We start from the raw sequence: 26,473 nt of genomic DNA, 5'->3' as shown, positions 1-26,473 counted from the left end.
GCACAGCGCAGACTTAATTGGCTCTTCCTGATTATTTTATTTTAGCTTGGGGCTCTTAGGATGCAAGGAACACGGAAATGCAGATTGTAGGAGTTTGTTAACAAACGCACGGAAGAGGAAATATAGGAAACTCTTCATCAGCTGCGGAGTCAGACCTCTTGAACTTAGAAACATGCTCCTCATTTTCCCAGATCCAACATTTCATTGGTAGCAGCAGCTCTACTAACCCAGTAGCAGCTGACAAGCAGGGGTTCAATTTTCTTTAAAGCTCCACTCTGTTAGGGAGCAGCTGATAAGCAGAGGGGACCCCTGTTTCCTACCCTAGCGATTTAAGAATTCTGTTTCGGTTTTGCTCTCTGGGTTTGCTTTATCTGCTGCTCTCTCTGCTTCTGTTGCTACCCTGGATTTTATGGGTTCCTTCTGTTCATACCTGAATCTTCTTGAAATAAGGTATGATTGGATCAATTTGTTTTTAGTCACTATAGAACTCAATTAATGGGAAGGTATGTCTGTCCGAAGACTCCAGAGCTCAGACCTCCCCTGTGTCCTGTGTGGGGCTGTTTCCTGGGCTCAGGGGCAGCCCGAGGTGGCCAGAGATAGTAAGTGTCTCACCAGAGAGCTCCCTGCCAAGAAAGTAAAAGAAAGTGCCTTTGACTGCTTTCTTTGGGGAAGGGCTGTACACTTAGAAGCTATTTGGTTGGGTTTACATAAGAAAGTAGACAGAGAAAGGCCAGGGGGAGAGAGAGAGAGGGAAAGGGAGTTGTTTTTCATTGTTAGTTCTAATCGCTCACCTAGGCAATTCATTCTATATAAAAAATAAATCCTCTGAAACAGTGTTGAGACATAGGTGGTTGGTTAGTTCCCCAGCAGGTGTGAGTTCATGATATTGTTTAGCCGTCGGTGTTAAGTACTTTGGGTCGTAAATGGCAAGTTTTCCAGATTCCCTGTGGTTTGGAAGAGTGACTCAGTGTGCTGTCACATCACGCTCCTGGGAAATCTCAGCAACTACACAGCAGATCGCCAGTTTTCTCCATTAACTAGGTTGCTTCTGTCAAATGGCAGCTATTGTCACAATAAGAGATGTTCGTGTAGTTAGTATTTATTGTCTGACTCTGTCATTTCCTCCTCGGTCCCTGGTTTTCCTTTACAACTTGAGAATATTTCTGAGCCAAAGCTGTAAAGAAAAGAATCGTGATTTTCGCAAAAGCTTGCAAATAAAAGCCTTAAGTCTTAAATTCTGTAAAACTGAGTTGTGATTCCAGTAATACACTGCCCAAGTCTTCTGAGTACTATGTGGAGAGAAGCCTGTTATGAATATAGTTCCATGATGGTACTTAGCTGAGTATTGTTATTTTACTTTCACTTAGGTCCAGTGACACATTACCTGTTTATTAAATGGCCTACCCTGGAAAGAATGGAGCTGGGGTTATTATCAGCATGAACAATAAACAAAGTTGTGTCTCTTTTGATACAAAGGTTTTTTGTGGGAGATTCTCTGTTTTCCTGTATAGAAAAGGAAATAAAACAAAACTCTTCCATACTATTGATGCTTTTTGAAAATACCTGTTTTCTTGTCATCTCCACTTAAAAACAGAGGCTAAATTTTGTTCATTGTGATATATGTAATGTCAGTCAGAGTGCACTTTGCACAATGGGGTCATAGAATAGTCACAGAATAGATGGTTTAGCAAATGGATGGAGGAATGAATGAATCGGAGGACATTTAAAAAACTTTCTTTCTCTCTGTCACAAAGTGGCTTACCACAGGGCTTCTCAAACTCAAAAGTCCATGTGAATCACCTGGGCATCTGGGTAAAATGCCTAGTCTGACCAGCAGTCCTGAAGTAAGAGCCTGAAACTCCTAATTTCTTACCTAAATGATGCCAATGCTTTTGGTGTGTGGAACCCATTTTGAGAAGCAAGGGTGAAAGCATTGTTGCAAGCAACAGATTCCCTTAGTTCTGGATTTTTTCGGTAAGATGAACAATTTGTAACATTTAAAATGAATGCCAGTGTTCACCACATGACAGTATTTTAAATTTCTATATTTGTTACTTTAAAAATATAATATAGATACCTCCCTTGTAATCAGGTTATGCTTTCAAATGTGTCTGCATTTTATTTTATTTTTTTATTTTTATTTTTTTTTGCGATACGCGGGCCTCTCACTGTTGTGGTCCCTCCTGCTGCAGAGCGCAGGCTCCACGGCCATGGCTCATGAGCGCAGCCACTCCGCGGCACGTGGGATCTTCCTGGACCGGGGCACGAACCCACGTCCCCTGCATCGGCAGGCGGACTCTCGCCACTGCGCCACCAGGGAAGCCCGCATTTTATTTTTTAAAGCAGCCAAATAGTACTTATATGCATGCCACATAATATTTACTGATCTGCATGGAATATACTTAGAGCTTTAAATTCTCTTAGGCAGTTGTCCTCAAAGTGTGGTCTGTGGGACAGTGGAGATCCTGCCACAAAACAAATCCATGAGGTCAAAATTATTTTCATGGTAATACTAAGATGTTACTTGCTTTGTTCATTGCATCGATATTTGTACAACAGTGCAAAAGCAATAACTCCTTAGCTGGAATCAAGGCAGGGGCATCTATTGTACTTATAAGTCATTGCATTTTTGACCACCCCGTACTCAAGGTAAAATAATGCCAGTTTTGCTGAAGAATGTCCATGATTTGGCAATTCAAGTTACATTTTATTAAATCTTGACCTCAGGTACATGTCTCTTTAACATTTTGTATGCTGAAAGGAAGTACGTGTACAGGACTTCTTCTTGATGAAACACAACGCTTGTCTCAAGAAAAGCTCTTGTGTTATTGTCTGCTTTGTGAGCAAAACCAGTTGCTGTTTTCATAGAACACAATTTAACCTGAGAGAATAACAAACTATAATTTTTCTGATGTGGGTGGGTGGCAGACATTTTCTTGAAAATGAATGAAGTGAGCCTATCGTGTCAAGGTAAACACTTGACAGTACTTGTTGCCAATGATAGAATTTGAGCTTTCCAAGAAAATCAGATTTTAGAAAAACTGTATCTGCCACTGTGAGTTTGACAGCTTACCTGTGCCTAACACTTTTCTGATAATAGTGGTGATATTTAGAAATGTGATGTTATGATACTGTGTAATGAAATCTGTCAATATTTGGAAGATATGAATAACATACCAAACCAATATTTTCCAAATGACCAATGTATTATATTAGAAAACCATACATAGTGAAAGAGGCTTTCACAAGCAAAAATGACCAATGGATTCTAATGGAAGAGAGTATAGAAAGTTTGTTTATATGGTTTTAGATTCCACATTGCAACTAACATTTTTAAAAATACCATTTATCAAGAGATTTGCTGTAGTATCAAAAGTACATAAGATGCAGTAAGCTCTGTTACATGAGTACAGTTTCAGTCTGATGACTATGATTCATGAAATAAAATTATCAGTTCACATATTGCTTCTCTGCTCTTTACTGCACTCTTTTCTTTGAAGTATATCTTGACTTAGTAAAATGTTGGAATTTTCTAAGCCAATTCTGCATTTCTACTAACTGATATCAATCAATCAGTAAATTATATATATCAGTCAAGTTTATAATGCATACTGATATAATATATAACTGTATAATTATAAAATGTCTAGTAGTTGGTTAACTGCTATATTATTACATTTATTTAATTTTCAGTCACTGTAAATTTATTTGCAAATGTGTGAGTGGGTGTTTAGTTTTATGTTTATTACAATCACAGGCATATGGATGGAGTCTGTAAAAATTGTAAATATACATCTGAACCTGTAATGAAAAATGAGCAGTGTATAAGAATTATTTCAACACTAAGTCAGTATTCCCACTAGTTAAGACTTTAATTTGCTCATTAATCCTGCTGCACTATGTTTTAAATATCAAAACCAGTCAAGTATTTGTTGTTGCTGTCATTAAACTTTGAGAGTCAAATGCAAAATATGTATTGATTTTAAAAGATTTCTCAAAGCATAATGATTTTCTTTTCTTTTCATTATTCCCATGGACCAGATATTTTAGAATAAAAATAAAATATTGGCATACAATTTGTCAGTCATAATGTCTGAAAAAATAAATAACTTGTGTGACTTAACCTCTTTGAATGTGAATTACATGTAATGACATTGAAATACAATTAAGTTTTGATTTTTTGAAGATTATTATCAACTAAATGATTATAGATGAGTTGGCACAAAGCTTAAGGGTTTGGTTCCAGGACGGCCCAGGCAAATGGGTTGCAGTTTTTTATTTTTATTTTTTTATTTTTGTGGTCACAAAAGTCTATAACAGGTTTACCAGTGTAAGAAGAGAGTGAAATAAAGGAATCTTTCGCTCTTTGTTTTACTCTAAAACAGTGGTCAGCAAACTTTTCTGTAAAAAGTCATTAAGGAAATATGTTTGGCTTCGTGGGCCCTACAGTCTGTGTTGCAGCTACTCAACTTTGTTGCAGGATGAAAAAAGTCAAAGAAAATAAGTAAATAAATGTGTGAGGCTGTGTCTCAATACAACTGTATTTATGAAAACAGTCAGTAGGCCGATTTGATCCAGGACCTTATAGTTTCCCAGCCCAAGCTCTAGAAAGATGATCTACCCTGTCACTGGGTCCCTGGCACAAATATTTAGGAAGTGCTTGGCTTCATGCTAGTCATTGCTATTTGTAGCATTCTTGCTGTCCTAGAAGGAGAGTGCCAGGCACTGCCCCAGTACACACAGTGTGGGAATCGATGGCCTCAGTTCGGATCAAGGATATCAACCTGTCCTTCACCAAGAATACACATTTGATGGGGGCAGCATGCAGACACGTGCACAGGGACCCTAGAAAGACTACCATGAAGCCATAGTGACCAAGATTCTTGGCCTCCTTAATCAGTAGAAATTGATCAGAAGCCAGACAAGAAATTCAGGCAAGGCTTTACTGGGGTCCCTGCTGCAGCAGGGGGAAGCAAGAACAAACAACAGTTTCCCTTGCTGGCTCGCTCCCTGGGTGGGGGGTGGCGGTGAGCTTGTTCCTTATATTGTGCGTGGGTAGGGGTGCGTCCAGGGGTTGGGCCGGAGAAGTGGCTTAGGAGTTTTGCCCACCCTGTAGGTGGTAGTGTGTGCAGGGGGCATGTACAGTACCCTGCTTTTGCTCCCGACCCCCTTTTTTTCTCCCAGCTCTTCAGAAGTGGCAGTTGAGTTCTTTTGGTCTTTTGTATCTTTTGTCCAGAATTTGCCCTGACTGTGCATGCACACAGTTATTTTTAGTCCCTTACAGTTTCCTTGTATCTTATTGCTCGAGGAGAGGTGTGTCCAGGTGCAAGCCCTGCAGCAAAGGGTCCCAGGTCCCAGCCTGTCTAACCTCCAGCTGGGTTTTAAAAGCTAAGTACATTTTACTTGAAATAGGATTTAAAAAGCATACAAGTAAGAAGGCATTTGTATTTGTTTCTGTTACTCTTTGACAGTGAGGCATTTCATGCTTATGACAGGTGTCAGGGTTTTGAGTATACCTGACATTTACTTTTAATTTGTATCTGAAGTGCTTGGTACCTCCCTGAGGAAGTCACTGCACGAGGGCAGCCAGTGTGTCTTCTTGATTGGTGTACCCCCTCCTTAGTCGCTGCTTTGGGGGATTTGGATCTCAGGTGACAGGTTCAAGGCCCCTGTAAGTGCACCTCACCACCAATGGAGTTCTCTTCTGTATGTCTTGTGTGTTTGTTCATAGGCACCATTGGTCACTATAAATAACGTTTCACGGGGTTACTGTGAGGACTGAACGAGAATAAAGCACTTACAGCCGTGTCTGTTCTATCCACTCAGTAGAAGTTATCTACTACTACTAACAAGCTCTAATTATATTTTAAATAAACACTAATTAAATTAATGTGGACTCTCACAGTGTTTTTAATCAGTATATTTATATACATGATAATATTTAAAATTTAAAAAAGCACAGGCTCTTACTGTGTTAATAGTAAATTTAATTCTACTTGATTAGAATTATAAAGGGAGCCTGGATTTATTCTTCTTTAATACAAAATGTTGGCTTTTTCCTCTTCAAAACTCTTACCGTGGTGCTGTAATAGCTTTAAGGTTCCACTTAAATAGATTTTAATTACTGTTATCTTGTTCACAGTAATACTTAAAATGAAAGATAAAACCTATGAATGTGGGCTTATACTCTCTTAATGAGAAATTCAAGTCTACTTGTTTGCGATTATAACGTAATTCTGGACGTACCTGTATATTGTATATGTTTGTTATGGTACTGAAATAGGTTTACATTTTCTATTTTAAGTTGTGGAAGAGAAAGTGCCCTTCGTCTCAGCTATTACAAGCCCTCTGCGCTGGATAGCTTCTTTTTGCCCCACCTGACTTACCTCCCATCCCTACTCCCCCAGCTGCCCCCTGCTGTGTGCCACGAAAGTTGGGCCATTGTGGACCCCAGGAACTGGATCCCTTATCCAAAGGCAACGACTGCCTGGAAGATCAGAGGAAAGGGTGAGAGTGAGGTTGTGGTATTGATTCCCCTGCAGGGTGTCCCGGGTGATTTTAGCCCTTGACATGAAGACACAGATTATATCAGGCAACCCCACCCAAGCTCAGGTGAATGTCCCCTGCACTCCCCTCTTCAGGACTGGGGGAGGTGACTGCTCCCCTCTTATATGACCGTAGGATACTGCCCTATTCCCTGTGGTTCCCTACACCCTGCCAGGAGTTTGTAAAGACTCCTTTTGTTAAATTCTCCTCAGATTATCCGAATTCGAATATATATTTTTTACTTCTCGGAACATTGATGACACACTTTATGTTCAAATAAGAGAAAAAAGGTGTTGAGAATATTTGTCTTTATCCAGAAGCAGATAGGGACCTAGAAGTGAGGTTTGTAGTTTTATAATTAGTATGCTTTACCAAGGTCTGCTTAATTGCTTCATTAGCAGCTCTGCAAAAAAAAAAAAGTGAAAAGAGCAGTGCCTCTCTGTGTTTTACACACACGTACGCACAGCATGCGCTGCCTGGGGTCATTGTAGGGTAGGGATTAAATGAGGGGCTCTAGCATCTGGTTGCATTGATTTAAATCCAGCCTTCACCACTTGCTGGCTGTATAAGGTTGAAAAAAATAAGCCTCCGATTTCTTGTTTATAAAGTGGAGAAAATAAGGTGACCTGCCTCGTAGAGACGTTGCAGAGATGAATTGAGATAAACTCCTAAAGTACTTAACAGAACTGAGCCCACATAGAAAGTGTAAATAAAAGTCTGCCATCGATCATTTTTACTAATAATATTAGTAAATAACAGCAATATCATAAAGTGAATGGAGGTTGAATCAAGGGGATTTGTTTTGTTCCCTTTTCTTCCATTTTATTGAATGAGTTCATCTGAGCTGAGAGTATTAATTCTTAGAATGTGGATTGTTCAACTTGAGCCCTTTAATGTACTCGTGGTTCTTAGAACACCTGACATCTTATGCACATTATATTTGAAAATCCCATTATCTTATAACAGTTTGGTTTTGGTTAGGGGCCATTTGATACTTTTGGAAGTTTTATAAATAGAATTTCGGAGTCTATTCAGAATTTTAGACTATAAATGCAGTTCCTTATTTTATAGTCACAAAGATTTATGCACTTAACAAAAATGGCAGTTTTGTGTGTTAACATATTTAATGCAAATTTGTAAAATGGTTCTATTATTGTTTAGACAAACTCCACTCTGATGAAATCTGTATTTTCACATACATAGGTGAAAATTCAGTGGCAGACACTCTCCTACAAATTCTCTTAATATTAAATCGAAAGAGGTATTTTAGCTAGGAAACCTGTAGATATTAATAACAGTCAGAAAAGTTTCCAAAATAGATGTTAAAATTCCTATATTGAATTAAGCAATTCCTTTAAAAAATATGTTCACATTAAAAATAATATTTTCCTTGCTGACAGCCATTCAAACAAATGTGAGGTGACATCTCATTGTGGTTTTGATTTGCAATTCCCTGATGATTAGTGATGTTGAGCATCTTTTCATGTACCTTTTTGCCATTTGGATGTCTTCTTTGGAGAAATGCCTATTCAGGTCCTCTGCCCATTTTTCAGTTTGATTGTTTGGGTTTTGTTATTGAGTTGTATGAGCTCTTTATATAGTTTGGATATTAAATCCTTATCTGATTTGTGGTCTACAAATATTTTCTCCCATTCTGTAGGTTGACTTTTTGTTGATTTTTCTTTTGCTCCAGGGAGGTTTTTTTACTTTGTTGTAGGCCCATTTGTTAATTTTTGCTTTGGTTGCTTGTGCTTTTGGTGTTATATCCAAAAGTCATTGCCAAGGCTTATGCCAAGGAGCTTGTTCCCTGTGTTTTCTGCTAGGAGAGAGCAAGTGTTGGTGAGGGTGTGGAGAAAAGGGCACCCTTGTGCACCGTTGGTGGGAATGTAAATAGGTTCAGCAACTACAGAAAGCAGTATGGAATTTCCTTAAAAAATTAAAATAGAATTACCATATGATCCAGTCATCTCACTTCTGGGAATATAGTCAAAGGAAATAAAGACAGGATATCGAAAAGATGTCTGCACTCCCATGCTCATTGAAACGTTTTTCATACTAACCAAGCTATGGAAACAACCTAAGTGTGCCTCAACGGATGAATGGATAAAGAAGATGTGATACACACACACACACACACACACACACACACACACACACACACACACACACACACAAACAATGGACTACTATTCAGTCATGAGAAGGAAGGAAATCCTGTCATTTGCAACAACATGGATGGAACTTGAGAGCATTACGCTAAATGAGACAAGTCAAAATGAGAAAGACAAATACTGTATGATATCACTTATAAGTGGAATCTAAAAAAGCCAAACTCAGTAACAGAGTAGAATGGTGGTTACCAGGGGCTGGGGGGTGGGAGAATTGGGGAGATGTTGCTAAAGAGAGCAGACTCTCAACTAGAAGATGAATACGTTTTGACAATCTAATGTACAACATAATGATTATAGTCAATGATACTGTATTATAAACTTCAAAGTTACTAAGACACTAGATTGTAAAATTTCCCACCACAAAACAGTGTAATGATAATCATGTGACATGATATTGGTGTTAGCTAATGCTTACAGGGGTAATCCTTGCAATATACAAATGTATCAAATCAACACATTGTACACCTTAAACCCGGACAATGTTATATGTCAGTTATATCTCAATAAAAACCCATTTTCATTTGAAAAAACAATTCTACTGATTAACTTGAGCAAAGAAAAATAGAAAATGGAGAAATGAAGAAATTGAAATAGAAATAATCTTTATGATATCAAGAGCCTGTAGTTATCCAAGCGCAATCCTTCCTTTTAATAACAGATGGTAGTTTCTTTTAGTTATAACCCTAAACATTAGAAAGACTAATGATATGAATCTTCTCATTCATCTGAGCCTATCGGTTAAACCATATGGTGCTTATTGGAATTGCACCTACGGTGCAAGAAAAATCTCCTGATTTAAAATATGCTTTATAATTCTTGTTCCCTCTGGTATCTTGATAATTTTCCTAGTCTTTACATGCTTCTGACTGAGGTTTAAATGACTCCATCTGTATACCTCTTTGAAAATATGCCACAACAAATATTAACTATACAACAGTTGTATGCACGACCTGAAGAAACACAGTTATTTGGAATGTGAATCTATGTATTGGAATTTTGCAAAATCCACATCCAGTCTAAGCTTTAATTTACTTTAGCATCAAATCTCTGTTGTTCATTGAGAAACTCTTCAGAGTGACGATGAGACGACCAGTGTGTTGAGAATGGAGACATTGAAATGGGAAACGAGAGAGAATTCAGCACCCTCCTGGCTTTCACCATTTTTACCTCTTTCTTCCAACAGCCATGGACTCTCACATCTGGTCACAGTGATGCCCACGTGCACTTGAGAGATGAAGCCTTAATGCTTCTCTTGTTCAGCAGCAAGAGAAGGTTACGTTACCCCAGTAGAATCAAGGCCCTTCATGTTTGATCTGATTTTTCAGTGTCCATTTCTTACTTTCCTTTCTGTATTTTGCACTTCACTTGAAGTGGTATGAGTTTAGGTCACAGTCACACAGGATGGGAATATTAACACATTGTTTGATGCCATTAGTGATGCTTACATTTTAAAAACGGGATGTGTGGCTGAAGCGTCGTGTCCTCAGTGCTGACTTTTGTTGTTGTTTCTGGGCTCTTCTTATTCTACTCATCGGAGCAGTTGACTTATTTAATTTATAAAGCAGCTGTTGTGCATAATGTTTATTTACATCAATGTGATGCAATTTAAGAGGCCATTGTGATCTGTTTTTAAGACCAATCCCATATTCCTTTGTAGATTTTGTGGGCAATGAACTTCTATCTTTGTCAGAGCCTGGAGTGCCAAGGTAAACCAAATGAAATCAAGATATACTTCTCTCACTTTTTGTCTTCTGAGTTGTGGACAGAAGTATGTAATTTCTTCTCCACTTAGTACTAACCTCTGAAAACATAAGGGTGGGGATTATACAACATTCAGTAAGATACTAGATGTAAGCATTTATGTTAGGGCCCAGAGTTTATGTGCTTCTTCAGAATTTCCTCTGCTCTTTCCCTCTCCTTGTTTGGCACGCCTTTTGTGTGGGTTGCCCCCAACCTTCAGATTTGGGTGGAACACTCAACTTGGTGCCTGAGAGGTTCCTGATGGGCCAATTGATTCTCCTGGACTAAGGAGCAAGTTAGTCCCCTGTGGATGAACCTTCACCACTGAGAAACAGGATCTGGGCAAAACCATCACTCCCCACTCCCTTTCCCCTTGACTACTTCACGGTCCGACTCGTCCTTCCTCACCCTAGAGAGGAAGATGCCATGTCGGGAGCCATACTGTGGACGTCCCCAGGTACCAAGACCCTTAGGGAAGTCTCCGGCCATGACCTAGTGAGGACTGAGTTCCAGAAACCCGTGAGCACCCGAGTCCTGCCAGCGGCCAGATGAATCAGTGAGCCCGGAAGCTGGCCTTTCCCCAGCTGAACCTCGAGGTGACTGCCCTGAAGCAGAGACCTTAACTAATGCACACCCTGGTTCCTGACCTACAGAAACTGTGGAGTGATAAATGTTTTGATTGTAGGCTGCTCAGGGTTGGGGTGATACTTGTTACACACGATATTTACCGATGACAACTTGAGTTTAGTTCTGTTATTCCCTTCTGCAGACTGCATTCTGCAGCCTTCTGATTTCTCGCACAGCCTTTGTCAAAAGAAAGCTCCTACAACCACAGAGGCGCCTAGACCCGCTCCTCCCTTGCCCCTAAAACCGTGCAGTGTCATGTGGGCCTAGCTCCTTTTGGGGGGCCCTACCCATTTGTGAGGAGATGACCTCTTTCCATGGACCCCAATCAGAGGCTCCTCACCTAACCATATGTCTCTGTGGATAATACAAGCTGGGGCAATGAGAGCTCTGTGCTGCATCTCTGTGTATGAGTGTTTCCCTAATAAATTTTATGTTTACACTGTGCAGGCCTATTGGTGTGAGGGCTGAATTTTCATCGCATCCAGTGTGAAGGTTAATTTTATGTATCTAATCCATCTAGCATAGTTTTTGTTTATTATTATTTGTAAAGGCACTTCTATGTTATATTCATGTTTTATTGTGTGTGCTGATTTGTAGGATTGATATTCTGTACCACGGATGTATTTGTATATCCCTGTGAAATCCAAACCGTCTTAATTATTATATGTTTATAGTAAAGTTTAATATCTGTTAGGACTATTTCCTCTTATTTTCTCTGTTTAATAGAAGTATCTTGATTATTACTGGACCTTTTCTAATCTGTAAAATTTTTGAAATCATATTTTTAGGTTTCATTGAAACCTGTCACTGAGTTTCATTAAATCTGTAGATAAAGTTTAAAAAATGTTTATATTTAATCTTTCTATCCAGAAATACAGGGTATCTCTCCAGTAATGACTTTAAAATATCTTTTTTTCTGCGTATATTTGTTTGTAGGTGCACACCGGTCATTATTTGTATGGAAATACATTTGAGCAGTTGGTATCTGGTGTGGAAGATGCAGCTGATTTTCGTGTACGACTCTAGACCTAGCCGCCTTGCTAATGCTGGGAGATACGTCTCCATAGGGTCTCACATGTCTGCACATCTTCTTGGTACAGGCATTGATTGCTTTTGTTCTGAAATATCTTCTTAAGGATGTCTGGATGGTGAGCAGACTTGCAAGATGGAGCCAGTGCCTTCTGCTTGGGCACTGGGGAGACTTTTGCTGTCCAGGATGATAAAACTAATAACTTCTTCCATTAAGAAGCAGAGCTTGTGTAGGTGTGCCTCCAGCCCACTGAAGACTGAGGGTCCCTGTGTCTGGGCTTTCTCAGCTGTGACGCAGACCCACTGTGTGCGCCGCATCCACCTGGGTGTCTCTGCATTGTCTCCTGGGACTTAAGAACACAGCTAAGGCCAGGACTGCAATGTGTTCTCATCCTGCAGCTTGCGGCCCTGTTGGCCGTTGCCTGAATTAAATGTTGTATGAAACAAAGGGAACAGAGTTGGTCCCAAGCCCTATGGGCACATTAGAGTGATCAGTAGCCTAAGGTGCTTGTGGGGAAATTTGCCAAAAACTAAGATGGTAGAGAAACGAGAAGCGGGTATTGTTGGGAGACAGTTCTCCATGGTCTCTCATTAACAGGTAGGATGGTGGGGGGACCGGCCTCCCCATCTCTCCCTGCACTTAGCCGAGAACATTCCCTACTGGAGGAAAGTGACTGTGGTGTGATGTATACGTAGAGTCCGTGTTCACATATTTGTTTATAGTCAGTTACAGTACTTTTCAATTTCCATTACAAGTTTCATTCATGTTAATTTGTAGTACATGCTTTAAAAAAATTAGCATACATGTTTAGTAGGTGCCTTTATGTTGACTTTTAACTTCAGTGCAGATAATGTATTCTGTATAATTTTAATTCTTAAGATTTGGTGAGATGAGTTTTATAGCCCTGGGTCTTTTCAGTTTTGATAATGGTTCCATATATGAGAAAAGAATGCATTTTTGGACTTCTTGCGGGTACTGTTTATATATGTCTCTTAGGTTAGGTAAAGTTTGTAATTTGTTACCAACTTCTCTATAGCGTTAGTGATTTGATTTTAGTATCTGATCTATCAGTTATGGGAAATGAAGAAAGGTTTCACATCATTGTGGATTTGTCTTTTCACAATTTAATCTATCAACGTTTGCTGTTTATATAATGAAGTTATATAGTGAATTGAACAATATATCATCATGAAGTGACCCAGAAGCTCTATTTGTCTAATATTAATATAGCGATACCAGCTTCCTCTTTGGTAGTGTTCGTAGGACTTATTTTCCTGCATTCTTTCATTGCAGAGTTTTTAAATTTGTGTGTTTAGCTCTGCTTCTTGTAAGCAGCATATTGTTGTTTTTGCTTTTTTGTCTAGTCCAACATTCCTTTTTCATCTGGAGCATTTATTCCATTTATATTTTGTATGAGTTTTGATAGGCTTGGGTTGAAATATACAGTCTTATTTTGTTTTTGACAGCTATCCTGCTCGTATTATCATTCTCTTCCTCTCCTTTCTTGCCTGAGTACTGTGGGGTTTTTTTTTAATGAGTTTTTTATTGGTTCATTTGATCTTTTGCCTTAATAATTCTGTTGTAGCTTCAAAAGTATTTTTACCAGAAGCTTAAAAAACTACATTGTGGCTAATATCTGGACCATATTAAAAAAAAAAAAAACAGTTCTTAGTCTATGGTAATTAATTTTTGTCTTTGCTTATTAAGTGTTTTCCAGTTGTTAATTAATACAGTGAGGTACAGAGAGGTGGCACATAAAATTACATGGAAATACAGTTCTATGAGGAAAGGGAAATAAAATGACTTACATTCAACAAAGTAGTCAGAATTAGTATTCAGAAAGCTTAATTTTATCTCAAAGTAAGGAAATATTTCTCTCAAACAGAGTCATCCCACGCGGGGAGTGAGTACCTTTTCATGAGGTGAGTTCTGCCCGATGAACTGCTTTACCTGTGGGGAACACTCGAGATGCAGGGAATTTCTCCTTCCTTTTATCCTCCTGCACATCAAGTCCAACCCAGTCAGCAAATATTTGTACTTGGAAAGTAAAGGAAATATTTAGCCTCATTGGACCTGCTGGAATAGTTCTTTAAGGCAGTTATTAACCACTTTGAAGTAGGAAAGTTTTGTTTAAAAATCCCCCTGTGTTGATGAATTGGTGTTTGGCTGAGGACATATTTCACTCTCCCTAAGGCTTTCAGCACTGTCCCAGCCCCCAGCTTTACCTTCCCTACGGCTTCCTTAACTTCTGCCCCATTGATGTTGTAAAGTTATCCTTCATAAGGGGTGGTAAACCGGTTACTGACATGCTCTGATAACTCCCTTACCCCCAAGAGTCTGTGATGGTATTAACTAGAACTTAAAAATACATATATTTTAAAATAAACAGAAGTTTAATTTTAGGTGTCATGGCACAACTCTTGGTCTTCAATTTACGAGCATCTGAGTGAAAAGAAATGGCTTCTATTCATCAAAGATAGAACGAAGCTTTGGGGCATTAATGTTAATTATGTAATAGTAAATCCTTTCACAATATGCTAAAACATATTTCAGTTGGATATCAGCAAAATCATTTTCATTGTAAATGCCCCAGTCTAGATTAAAAGCAGATTAAATGTAATCTTTATAAATTTCTATATTTTTAATTTAAATTTATTAATTGACTCAGTTCCATAAAGTTGATCATTAATCGAGAACCTCAGGTAAATCACATATTTGAAACTACTGGCAAACTCTCCCTCCTACCAATTCTGTTTCATTTTAACGGATAGAAATTTAAAAAAAGAGAATTGAAGTCCTGTGGTTTCCAGCTAACTGTAGCCGCCTAACGTTAATTGTGACTTTAAACAAAACTTTACAGATGTGAACAAAGATTTAGTACTCTCTATTGTTTACAATTCTGTAAACATCTTTTAAGACTCAATAACAAAACCCTTCAGGTATTTCTTCCCAAAGATTTGATTATCTTTAAAGGTAACAGGATTCTAGGATAAAATTTCCCCCCCAAAAATGGTTAGCTCTATTTGAGGTAGTACATGTCCATAGATACCAAAATATTTGATTATTTTTCAAAGAACATTTTATTTATTTATTTATTTAACATCTTTATTGGAGTATAATTGCTTTACAATGGTGTGTTAGTTTCTGCTTTATAACAAAGTGAATCAGCTATACGTATACATATATCCCCATATCTCCTCCCTCTTGCATCTCCTTCCCACCCTCCCTATCCCACCCCTCTAGGTGGTCACAAAGCACCAAGCTGATCTCCCTGTGCTATGCGGCTGCTTTCCACTAGCTACCTGTTTTACATTTGGTAGTGTATATATGTCCGTGCCACTCTCTCACTTCGTCCCAGTTTACCCTTCCCCCTCCCCGTGTCCTCAAGTCCATTCTCTACGTCTGCGTCTTTATTCCTGTCCTGCCCCTAGGTTTTTCAGAACCTTTTTTTTTTCTTAGATTCCATATGTATGTGTTAGCATACGGTATTTGTTTTTCTCTTTCTGACTTACTTCACTCTGTATGACAGACTCTAGGTCCATCCACCTTACTACAAATAACTCAATTTTGTTTCTTTTTATGGCTGAGTAATATTCTATGTATATATGTGCCACATCTTCTTTATCCATTCAACTGTCGATGGACACTTAGGCTGCTTCCATGTCCTGGCTATTGTAAATAGTGCTGCAATGAACATTGTGGTACATGACTCTTTTTGAATTATGGTTTTCTCAGGGTATATGCCCAGTAGTGGGATTGCTGGATCATATGGTAGTTCTATTTTTAGTTTTTTAAGGAACCTCCATCCTGTTTAAAGAACATTTTAAAATTGCTTCTATTGTGTACTTCTGTTTAGATACATTTGTTTATAATATATCATAATATATATTATAATATAAACTAGCTACTGCACTAAGGTTATCTAAAATTATGATAATAATAAAAATTTTACCCATACTAGAACAAAATTTGAGAATGGTGACCATTCATATTAAATTTATATCAACTTTATAGGTGCTTTGTCACTGTGACATATTTATGAGGCTGTTAACTTTTACGTATCTGGAGGTTATAACGTATTTGATGTGACCCTTACATACTAAGTCAAGACAATTACAAGTTACACTGATTACATGCCATTCAGAAATCATACTAAAATTTAGCTTCGTATGCTTTAATTGAAAGTCTATGAAAAAGGATGGCCATTTAATGTCGTAGGAAGAAAAGGTCCTAAATAAAAGATGTAACTGAATAATATACTAACTGAAATGCCAAATTTAATATTGTCACTGGCGTGCAAATAATAGCACATCATTTGATTTATTTTAAAACATTAAATTTGCATTCAGTAAAATTAGATTTTCCAAAAGAAAGGTATGTTTTTTGTATTTCTAGCACACAAAAATTAATGGAAACCCAAATCACAACTCAACCTTTCATATTGTCTTGACCATCACCAAAAAGTGCTGCTAAAAGAAATATATTGATATAAAAGAGTAGTATGGAAATGTTCTAGGGCTTTGATATTAGAAAAGTAATGGAAGTATTTATCTGATTGAACTTTTGTGTATTAATTTATCTTGTCATTAATGATAGTTGCAGAAAGTCAATCTTTTTGCATCAGATAATAGTAAGACAGCTATCTCTTTTTCAAATATGTTCTTAATAATTTCTGATCTGAACATTTCATTAACTTTAAAACTCATTTCTAGTATTTTTCAAAAAAAGGGATGTCTATCATCTCTTACTTAAGTAACCACTGTAAGTAAACACTGTTCTTTTTTCTTGTTTGCTGTCTGTCTCTTTTTCTCTCTCTCTCCTGGTCTGGTACATGTAGAAGAAAAGTAATGTGATATTTTATGCGGTAAATAGCTCCTCAATTGCAAATGCAAATAAAATTATAATTTTATTAAATCCCCACCTTGCTTTTGAATCATATCTGTGCAAGCTTATAAGACATTCCAGAGAATGAAAAGACAGTCAGAGGGTTCATGAAAATCAGTTTTCAATGTATACATTAAAGGTTCTCAAACTTGAGGATACATCAGAATCACCAGTAACAGTTGCTTAAACACAGGTTGCTGGGCAGTTACTGAAGGATGTCAGAGGTAGGATCTAAGAATTTGCTTTTCCAGAAGTTCCCTGTTGATGCTGATGTGGCTAGGCTGGGGAAAGTACTTTGAGAATTCTTGTAAAACAAATACAGTATTGTGCTTTAGCTCAGACTCCTTCATGAACTAGCAAACACAATTAATTACAAATGAAGATGTTTTTGACCCACTGCAGTGATGTGTCGGTCAAGGTGTCTGGACCTATTTTCCATTGCTTTTCTTTTTATTTGAGATTAAACATAAACAGATATGACAGTGATGAATTCATTGCCTTTCAGCTCTAAATCCACCCTTCCTTGCTTTGTTTCTCATACCACAGCCACACCCTGTAAATCTTCAGTGCGTAGCCAGGGAGGGTCCTGCAAGTGTCTCGCCCCGCCCCTGTCTCCTGGCAACTGCTTCCACAGTCCCTGGGAGCTGTCCCCTCCTGGGGAGGAGGGCTCTGCTCCCCAGCATCTTACATGGACTAACTCCCGCTTGCCCGAGCCCACTGGCGAGTTCCCGGAGGGGTGTGTTCCTGTGCGCTCCTAGAATTGCCTCTTCTGTCCATGTTGCTCAGCCTAGACTATTACTTGCTTTATTGCACTTGCTTCTTCTGGTCCTATTAGAATTATCTTTTACTACTTCTAGTAGTTACTCACCTCTTTAATTACTTAACAATTTATATGTTATTAAATTTCCCTCTTCAGTGAACTAAAGTGATTAAGCTCCTGGCCGGAACTTGATATATCCCGATGTATTAATGAAAGCTTTATCTCCCTGTAGATAAATTCCCTTTTCTTGTTTTACTAGTGAACCTCCCTCTTAAGAGTCTTGTGAGGGTGGAAGATGTGCAAATGGACAGACTAAGACCAGTTTAGGAAGCTCGGTTTTTTTGTTTTTTTTTTTTGATTTACAATGTTGTGCTAATTTGACACATTTCTGATATTCACTAAAATTGCTGACACCAGTCTTTACCTAAGATGAAACAAATCCAAACTATCTATGCCCACAGAAGATACTCCTCGGCAGTATTAGAGTGTTTTTTTTTTTTTAACATCTTTATTGGGGTATTTTTGTTTTTTCGTGGTACGCAGGCCTCTCACTGTTGTGGCCTCTCCCGTTGCGGAGCACAGGCTCCGGACGCGCAGGCTCAGCGGCCATGGCTCACGGGCCCAGCCGCTCCGCGGCATGTGAGATCTTCCCGGACCGGGGCACGAACCCGTGTCCCCTGCATTGGCAGGGGGACTCTCAATCACTTGCGCCACCAGGGAAGCCCTGTTTTGTTTTTTTTGTTAAAGTTGTCTGGTTAATAATTTTATACCTGGTTAGCAGTTTCTTTTATATATATATATATATATATATATATATATATATATGTGTGTATATATATATATATATATTTTTTTTTTTTCTGTTCAGACAACCAGTGTGGCCTTGTTTTGGGACAGGATCTTGACAGCAGCAGGAATTGGTGCCAGGTGCCATCCCAGGAAACAGACTCTGAAATATAGCGTCCTGAGATTCTTTGGGTTTGCCCTTGTGCTTTGAACTCAGTGTTGATCCCCTTGCAAACAGGATGCGAGTGGTCCGTGACACACGGAGGATTCTGATTAATCTGATTTTCACCCCTTGCCAACACTGGGATGAAGTCTTCACTGAGACAACCCCCTGGGGGGAACCAGGCAGCTGCTGTTCAGTTCAGTGACTACAAAGACAGTCGTGGGGGATGTGTTCTTTTCAGGGCACTGAAGCTCTTCCTGAAGGAACGTGTCAAGTATGAGCTCTTCAAACTCTCACCTTAAATTGCAGTCAGAGACTTAGGGTTTATCTCTGGTATTCATGAAAGGCTTCTTTATTTCTTGTAGCCACTGGGACTAATCCCACTGAACACTTTTTTTAATGTAATTTTACACTTTGCAGACTTAAAACATAGTTTTAATCCAGTGTCTCATCAAGTCCCATATGAAGTTTAGTGCATGTTTTTAGTAAGAAATTTGACCCTGAATCTTTGAATTAGGACATTTGGTTGGAAGCAGCTTTCCTTTCCTTGTTTGTGCATCTTTATACCTCCTTTGCACAAAACATAGTCATAATCACACCTGGGGTATTTCCTTTCAAGGAAATCCCCATTCTCCTCAAAATATACCCTGAAGGGGCTTCCCTGGTGGCGCAGTGGTTGAGAGTCCGCCTGCCGATGCAGGGGACCCGGGTTCATGCCCTGGTCTGGGAAGATCCCACGTGCCGCGGAGCGGCTGGGCCCGTGAGCCATGGCTGCTGAGCCTGTGCTCCACAACCGGGAGAGGCCGCAACAGTGAGAGGCCCGCGTACCGCCAAAAAAAAAAAAAAAAAATACCCTGAATACTCTTTGTTTCCATTAGACTTAAAACTAGGGTTATATCCTAGTATTTTCTTGCAGAGTAAGTAAAAGCCTGATACAAGAAAAAATGGTTAATATATCAAAATAATTCAAATATTTTGCTAATTTATATTAACAGAGCCCTGAAGAGTATGTGTGGGAGTGAATAGTGGGTAGAATTGAATAGAACACCAGATTCGGCTGAATTGGTGGATTATGATGTGTTACCAGGCATTCTGGATTTAATATGTTTGCTCATGTAGCTGCGGATGGCCCTACCAGATGACTTGTTTGGTTGACTGAAATTTGCGCTCCACAGTGGCCTATGGTTAAAAAATCGTTATGGCAGAACTTTTCCTGGTGTAATGTAGAGGATGGAATCCAAAGGCGTAAGGGGATAGGAATGTCAGAGTGGGTTTATTATGTGTGACCCACACAAATACTTCACACACTACATCTCACAGGAGGGCCTGGAGAACATCTCCTTCATAAGGCTTTGGGAATCATTAGTGGGGTGGTACCAGCCTCCCTGACATGCTCTGAGGTACCCCCACTGGCTCTGCTCTGACCAGGGGTACGACAGTGGGAGATACTGTCCATCGTAAAAGCTCTCTGACTTCAAGAGAGACAAGAGGATCCCAGGATAGCAAAGGCCAACATCATCTCTTAACTTCCTACGGCGAAGTGATGGTTGCTGCCAGGGGCAGCAGAGAGAAGCTGGTGATTAGGGTGCTTTGATGCACTGAGATCACACGTACGGCTAACTGATGTCTGTGTTGGTAGGAACAAAGTAGGTTATTTGTCAACTAAAATGTCACCAGATATATAAAACAACTCCAAGACAAGTGAACAGAAACCCAATTTGAGTTGCCCAAGTAGGTATTCTCGGGTTCTTATCATACTTCCAGAAGACCTTACATCAGTTCACCGACCGACCTTCACTGAAGGAGAAACTGAGTTCCTTTTCATCCCATAAGCAAACATTGCAATGATCTGAGGTCATTTCCTAGAGTGCTTGTGTTCTGAGGTAAAGGAGAGGCCCTGATTTATTCGGTATTACTGAACACTGCCTTTGAAGTGGCACAGATTCTTGAAGACCCAAAGTAAAATTGCGGTCCAGGAATTAACGTGGGGGTGTACAGTGTTTAAATGGTAAAACTTGGCCGCAGTTTGCATCACCATGGATCAGTTGGAATGGGCTTCTCCTCTAGTTCCGTCCTCAGGGCTGAACGTATAATTGGAATAGACATACCTGGGAGCAGGTAGAATGGCTGTGTTGGTTCTCTGACCCAGGGGTAAGGACATTTAGTATGAAGGTATACACGGAAGGTCTAGAATGTCTCTTCCTTACCAAGTTAGCATTGTAAAAGCAGGACTCCATCCCTGGGAGAAATGTACACATTTGTGCCACCCTTCGAAGGCTTGAAAGCTCCAGTGGTGGTAATACTTTACCACCTCACTACTTAGCTTCTCTGTTTGCCTGTGCGGAAATCATACAGGATTTTCAGAACTATAGGATATTTTGAACTTAATCAGAGAGCCTCCATCTTCAGCTGCTCCTCCAGATGTAGGTTGCTGGCACCTGATATTTAGGTATTTACCTGGAAAGTGCTTTTTCTTCATAAACTTTCACAGGAAAACCATAAGCCAGAGCGTTTACTTTTACCTTCAGTCTTTCCTTGGAGGTACATCATTTCTCCTACTCCCTGCCATGCCATAACCTGGAGAAACCTTGTTTATCTTCAGATTCCCCATAACATTACACTGGATCATTTTATCGTTGTCATGTGCTGATTAGAAAGTGGCAAGTGCTTTAGGTGTCAAGGTATGACATCCCTGCCATAGACCGGGAGGTAAACCCAGTGATTTTCAGGGGCCTCAAGTCCCAGGAATGCTTCTGGCAGTCCAGTGGTTTGTCTGTTGTAGAGCTGTCCACCCTTGAGTGAACGCTGGGTCTCTGCACCTTGCACCACCTACCAGGACCAAAGAATAAGGGCTTGGTGAGCCACTTTTGATTTCAGAGGCAACACGTAACATATTAAATGTGTATTTAGACCCATTTACCAAATAACTTGTAAGGCTGCCAGTTTTGTGAAATACTTGTGGACGTATGCAATATGTTATTCGCTTAGTTGTATTATGCTGCCTACTAATGCTTTCCTCATTTCACAGCAGAAAAAGTGCAGCAACAGATTCCACATTTAAGGGATTTGCTTACCATTATGCTATCACCGAAAAGCAGCTAAGCTAATAGACCAGTGGAATGGCCTACTAAGGACACTATTATGATACTGGTTGCAGAAAAGACCCTGAGGACATGAGGTTCAGTCTTACAGGGTTCAGTATATGCTTGAAGTAGCAATTAGGATCTCTTCTATGCCAGGATACACAAGTATTAGAAAAAGGCATGAAAATGGAATGACTTCTCTCGCTATTAAGTTAATAATCCAACTTCAGAAGTTTGGCTCCCACAGCTTTGCGTTCTTCTGGTTTGGAGGTCTTAGGTCCCTGGGGAAGAGCACTTCTGCCGAGTAAAATCAGTTTCATTGAATTGTAAGTTGGGACTGCCTCCTGTTGCCGAAATTCAGCCTCTGTTCACTCGGAGACAGAGTTTGGGGTGAAGTAGAGAAGAAGAGTTTGATTGCTTTGCTAGGCACAGGGGGCCACAGCGGGCTCATGCCCTCAAGACCGTGTGTCCCGCCCTGGAGCGGGTAGTGAGGGGTCTTACAGTGTTCAAGGAGCAGGGCGTGGTCAGCTGGTGGACACTTCTGATTGGCTGGTGGGGAGGTAAGCGGGAGTCGGCGTCATCAACCTGCTTCCAGCTGGTCTGGGGTCTCCGTGCTTGTGAGCAGCATGCAGTTAACTTCTCGCACCTGGTAGGGGCTTCAGTGTCTGCAAAACAGCTCAAAGGACATGGCTCAGAATATTATCCATAGTCCTGGAGGAAGAACTAAAGGTCCTTGACTTTGTTGAATGGCTAAAACACTATTATTATTATTTTTTTGTCTTACTTGTTCTTCTTACTTTTTGCATTTTCTCACTTCTCTGATTAAATGTATTCTTTGACTAAAGTTGTTCTACTGACAAAAGGCAGATGGAGGACACGGGTGGGGGTCCATTCTGGGAAGACCCCGTAGGGTCCTGCTCGGCTACACCCCTCGCCATTGGGAGGACCACAAACATCACATGACAAAACAAATTAGGAAGGAGGGTGAAATGAATGATCCTCATTACCAAGGGGAAATTGAGTTATTCCTGGATAGTGAGGTCAGGAGTTACCGGAGGCGCTTCTTTGTACTTCCATGCCCAACAGTAAAATTAATAGATCTTTGTAGCGACAACAGCAAGAATGCAGGTCCACAGAGAGCTCTGTCTCTCCAAAAACTAGATTTGGGTCACCCCTCTAGTAGGGACCCCTCCAGTTGAAGTTCTGGTTGAGAACAAAGTAAAGTGGAAATTATAAATATTAGCTATGGCCTTCATGCCAGTTACAGAACTGAGGAATTTAGTACCTACAAGAGCAGTTGAAGTAAATGTGACTGAATTTCAGGAACTACGGAATGAATAGCAAAGGCAAAGGCCTTGAGTTGGAAGAGTGTCCAGTTTGTCAAAGAAGACTAAGGAGACTGGGGGACACGTGAACTGAGGGGAGGCATTGGAGAAAGGAGAACCAAGAGATAAAGGGTGGGTGGCTGAAGATTAGCGCTTCACACACAGGGAACTTTGCTCAGTCTTATGTAACAATCTAAATGGGAAAAGAATTTCAAGAAGACTGGATACATGTATATGTATAACTGAATCACTTTGCTGTACACCTGAAACTGTCACAACATTGTTAATCAACTATACTCCAATATAAAATAAAAAGTTGAAAAAAAAGCAAAAGATTAGGGCTTTACAGATAATAGACATGCACAAACTCCATGGCTTGGGGTATAACTTGGTAAACGTTAGAGGGACATTTTGCAGCACCTCAAAAATACTAAACAAAGGTTCTCTCTTAATCATGACTTCCTTTTTATCCTGGAGACATAGTTATGCTCAAATATACGTGTAGCGGAGTATTGCATAATTGATTACTGTAAAAATACAAACAGCTCAGATATCTGGCTGAAAAATACTGTATATCCATTAATGGAATTCAACATACCTGTCATAAAGTACGATGACTTCTGAGTTTTCTAATGATTTGGAAAATATTCTAAGACACATAATTAAGTAAGAAAAACAAGGTACAAATAACATGCTATTAGTTATTTGAAAATGTGTGTGTGTGTTTATGCATATACACAAGTATGCATATACACAAGTATGCATATACAACATTCTGGAAGAAAATAAAAGAGATATTAATAGTCTTTATCCCTGAGGTGATAAAGAAAATCCCTTTCCCTATCTTTCTTGACTATTAGAGATGTTTACAACTTGGAAGTATTCATAATAATAAAAAGAAAATAGCAAATGTCAACAATGAAATAGAAAATTAACTAATTAGATTAATATAAAAATTAAAATTCTGTAAATGTTACCTTTTATATCCACATTCCCAGACATCTATTAGGATATTTTGATTCTCTGGAATTTATCAAAATATAGATATTTGTGTTTGAGTAGATTCCGGCACCTTTTGGTTAGATATGCAGTAGGCTCTTTTCTTCTTCTGGTTTGGAACACTACTAGTCAACAAGGAAATCTAGAAGGCTCTTTATATTTTCAGATACCTGTGATTGAAGGAGATCTTAAGAAACTGGTTGAAGTAATTGTGAATTGCAGAGAAATTTGTAGCATATATTTATAAAAATTGTTTCTGTTAATTATAGGGAAGGTTGAAGAAAAATGCTAAGTTGGCTGAATTGAAAATTCTTTGCTAATAAATTTACAAACATGAGCCAAACAGATTTAGAATACAAAAAATATTCACACCAAAAGAACTTCACTTTAATTTCTGCACAATAATTTTCATAGACTGTACAGAGCTTGTGCAATTTTCTATTTAGGGCCCTATTTTATTTATTTATTTTTTAACATCTTTATTGGAGTATAATTGCTTTACAATGGTGTGTTAGTTTCTGCTTTATAATAAAGTGAATCAGCTATACATATACATATATCCCCATATCTCCTCCCAAGCTATCAGAAATAACTAGGCTATATTTAAATATATGCTTCTGAAATTTGCACAGATGTTAAGACTTGGTTCGAAACCTTTAAACTGGCAGGTTATAAAGTACAAAGTCGAAATGTTCAGAAAAAAAGATGTGGGCAACTTTGAAAGCACAAGGAAATCAATTTTATTATGTCAAGTATGTATGCATGTTGTAGAGAATTTCTAATTAAATCCTTTAAAGTTTTTTGCTCTGTTTCACTTTTCTACACCTTTGAAGAATATCTTTGAACATTATTAAAAGTGAAATATAAATGCTATTTCTTTAGAATAAATGTAACTATTTTGACTAAGCACTAAATTGTGTAAATGATTTATGGGCATCCAATCTACCACTTAATTCATATACTTCCATTCCTCTCCTATAAGCATATTGTCCTTGATTGTTATTGCAAGGTCATGCACACAATATTTCTTTATAAAATCAGAAAGTTATTAGGGAACTGGTAAGTTACGTTATACTGCATTGTACCTGATGAGAACGTGACAGTGCTCAAATATATTCATTTATATGCAGTTAGTTGTGTACCGTAGTTTTCCATAAGTATTATTTCTGGAAACTGTTCTGTATAATTGGAAACAAATTCAAACAAAAAATAGCCTTAAAATAATTGCCAGCTCAATATGATAACATTAACTCATCCTCTGCTTATAACTTTTCCATATGAAAAATTTATCATTGGGAAAACCAGTCATAGTATCTTGTATCATAAGTATCATTGTGTATATATACACAATGGTTTAACTTTATATGAAATACAGAGCTTTTATTTGGGGGCTTCTATTTTCCTAAGATATTTGAGTACCTAAGTAAATGTATTTTATTTGAAATCAAAGCAACTGTAAATATTCTTTTTATTAAAGTATAACTTAAAATTGAAAAATTTGTTTTATCTGCTAATAGAATTTAATGAATTTAAAATAATAGAATTTAAGCTACATTTAAATTTTTTATATTATTGATACCATGGTAATTATATTTCATATGTAGCAACATACTACTTTAATTGATGTCTTTTAAAATTTTTTTACTGAAATATAGTCAATGTACAAAATATGTTACATGTGTGCAATATAATGATTCACAAGTTTTAAAGCTTATACTCCATTTATAGTTATTATAAAATATCGGCCATATTCCCTGTGTTGACAATATATCCTTGTAGTTTATTTTATATATAATATCTTGCACCTCTTAATCCCACCCCTATATTGCCCCACCCCCTTTTCCTCTCCCCACTGCTAACCACTAGTTTGTTCTCTATATCTGTGAGCCTTTTTTTTTTATATTCACTAGTTTGTTGTATTTTTTAGATTCCACATATAAGTGATATCATACAGTATTTGTCTTTCTCTGTCTGACTTATTTCACTTAGCATAATGCCCTCCAAGTCCATCCATGTTGCTGCAAATGGCAAAATTTCATTCATTTTTTATGGCCAAGTAGTATTCCGTTGCATATATATGTACCACATCTTCTTTATCCATTCATCTGTTGATGGACACTTAGGTTGCTTCCATGTCCTGGCTATTATAAATAGAGCTGCTGTGATCACTGGGGCACATGTATCTTTTCAAATTAGTGTTTTTGTTTTTTACAGATATATACACAGGCGTGGATTTGCTGGGTTATATTGTAGTTATATTTTAGAGCAACCTCCATACTGTTTTCCACAGTGGCTGCACCAATTTACGTTTCCACCACCGGTGTAGGAGGGTTCCCTTTTCTCCACATCCTTGCCAGCG

This window comes from Lagenorhynchus albirostris, chromosome 7, assembly GCF_949774975.1.
Source record: "Lagenorhynchus albirostris chromosome 7, mLagAlb1.1, whole genome shotgun sequence".
NCBI classification, from domain to species: Eukaryota; Metazoa; Chordata; class Mammalia; order Artiodactyla; family Delphinidae; genus Lagenorhynchus; species Lagenorhynchus albirostris.
The sequence above is the reverse complement of the archived record's forward strand: the minus strand, read 5'-3'. Positions refer to the sequence as shown.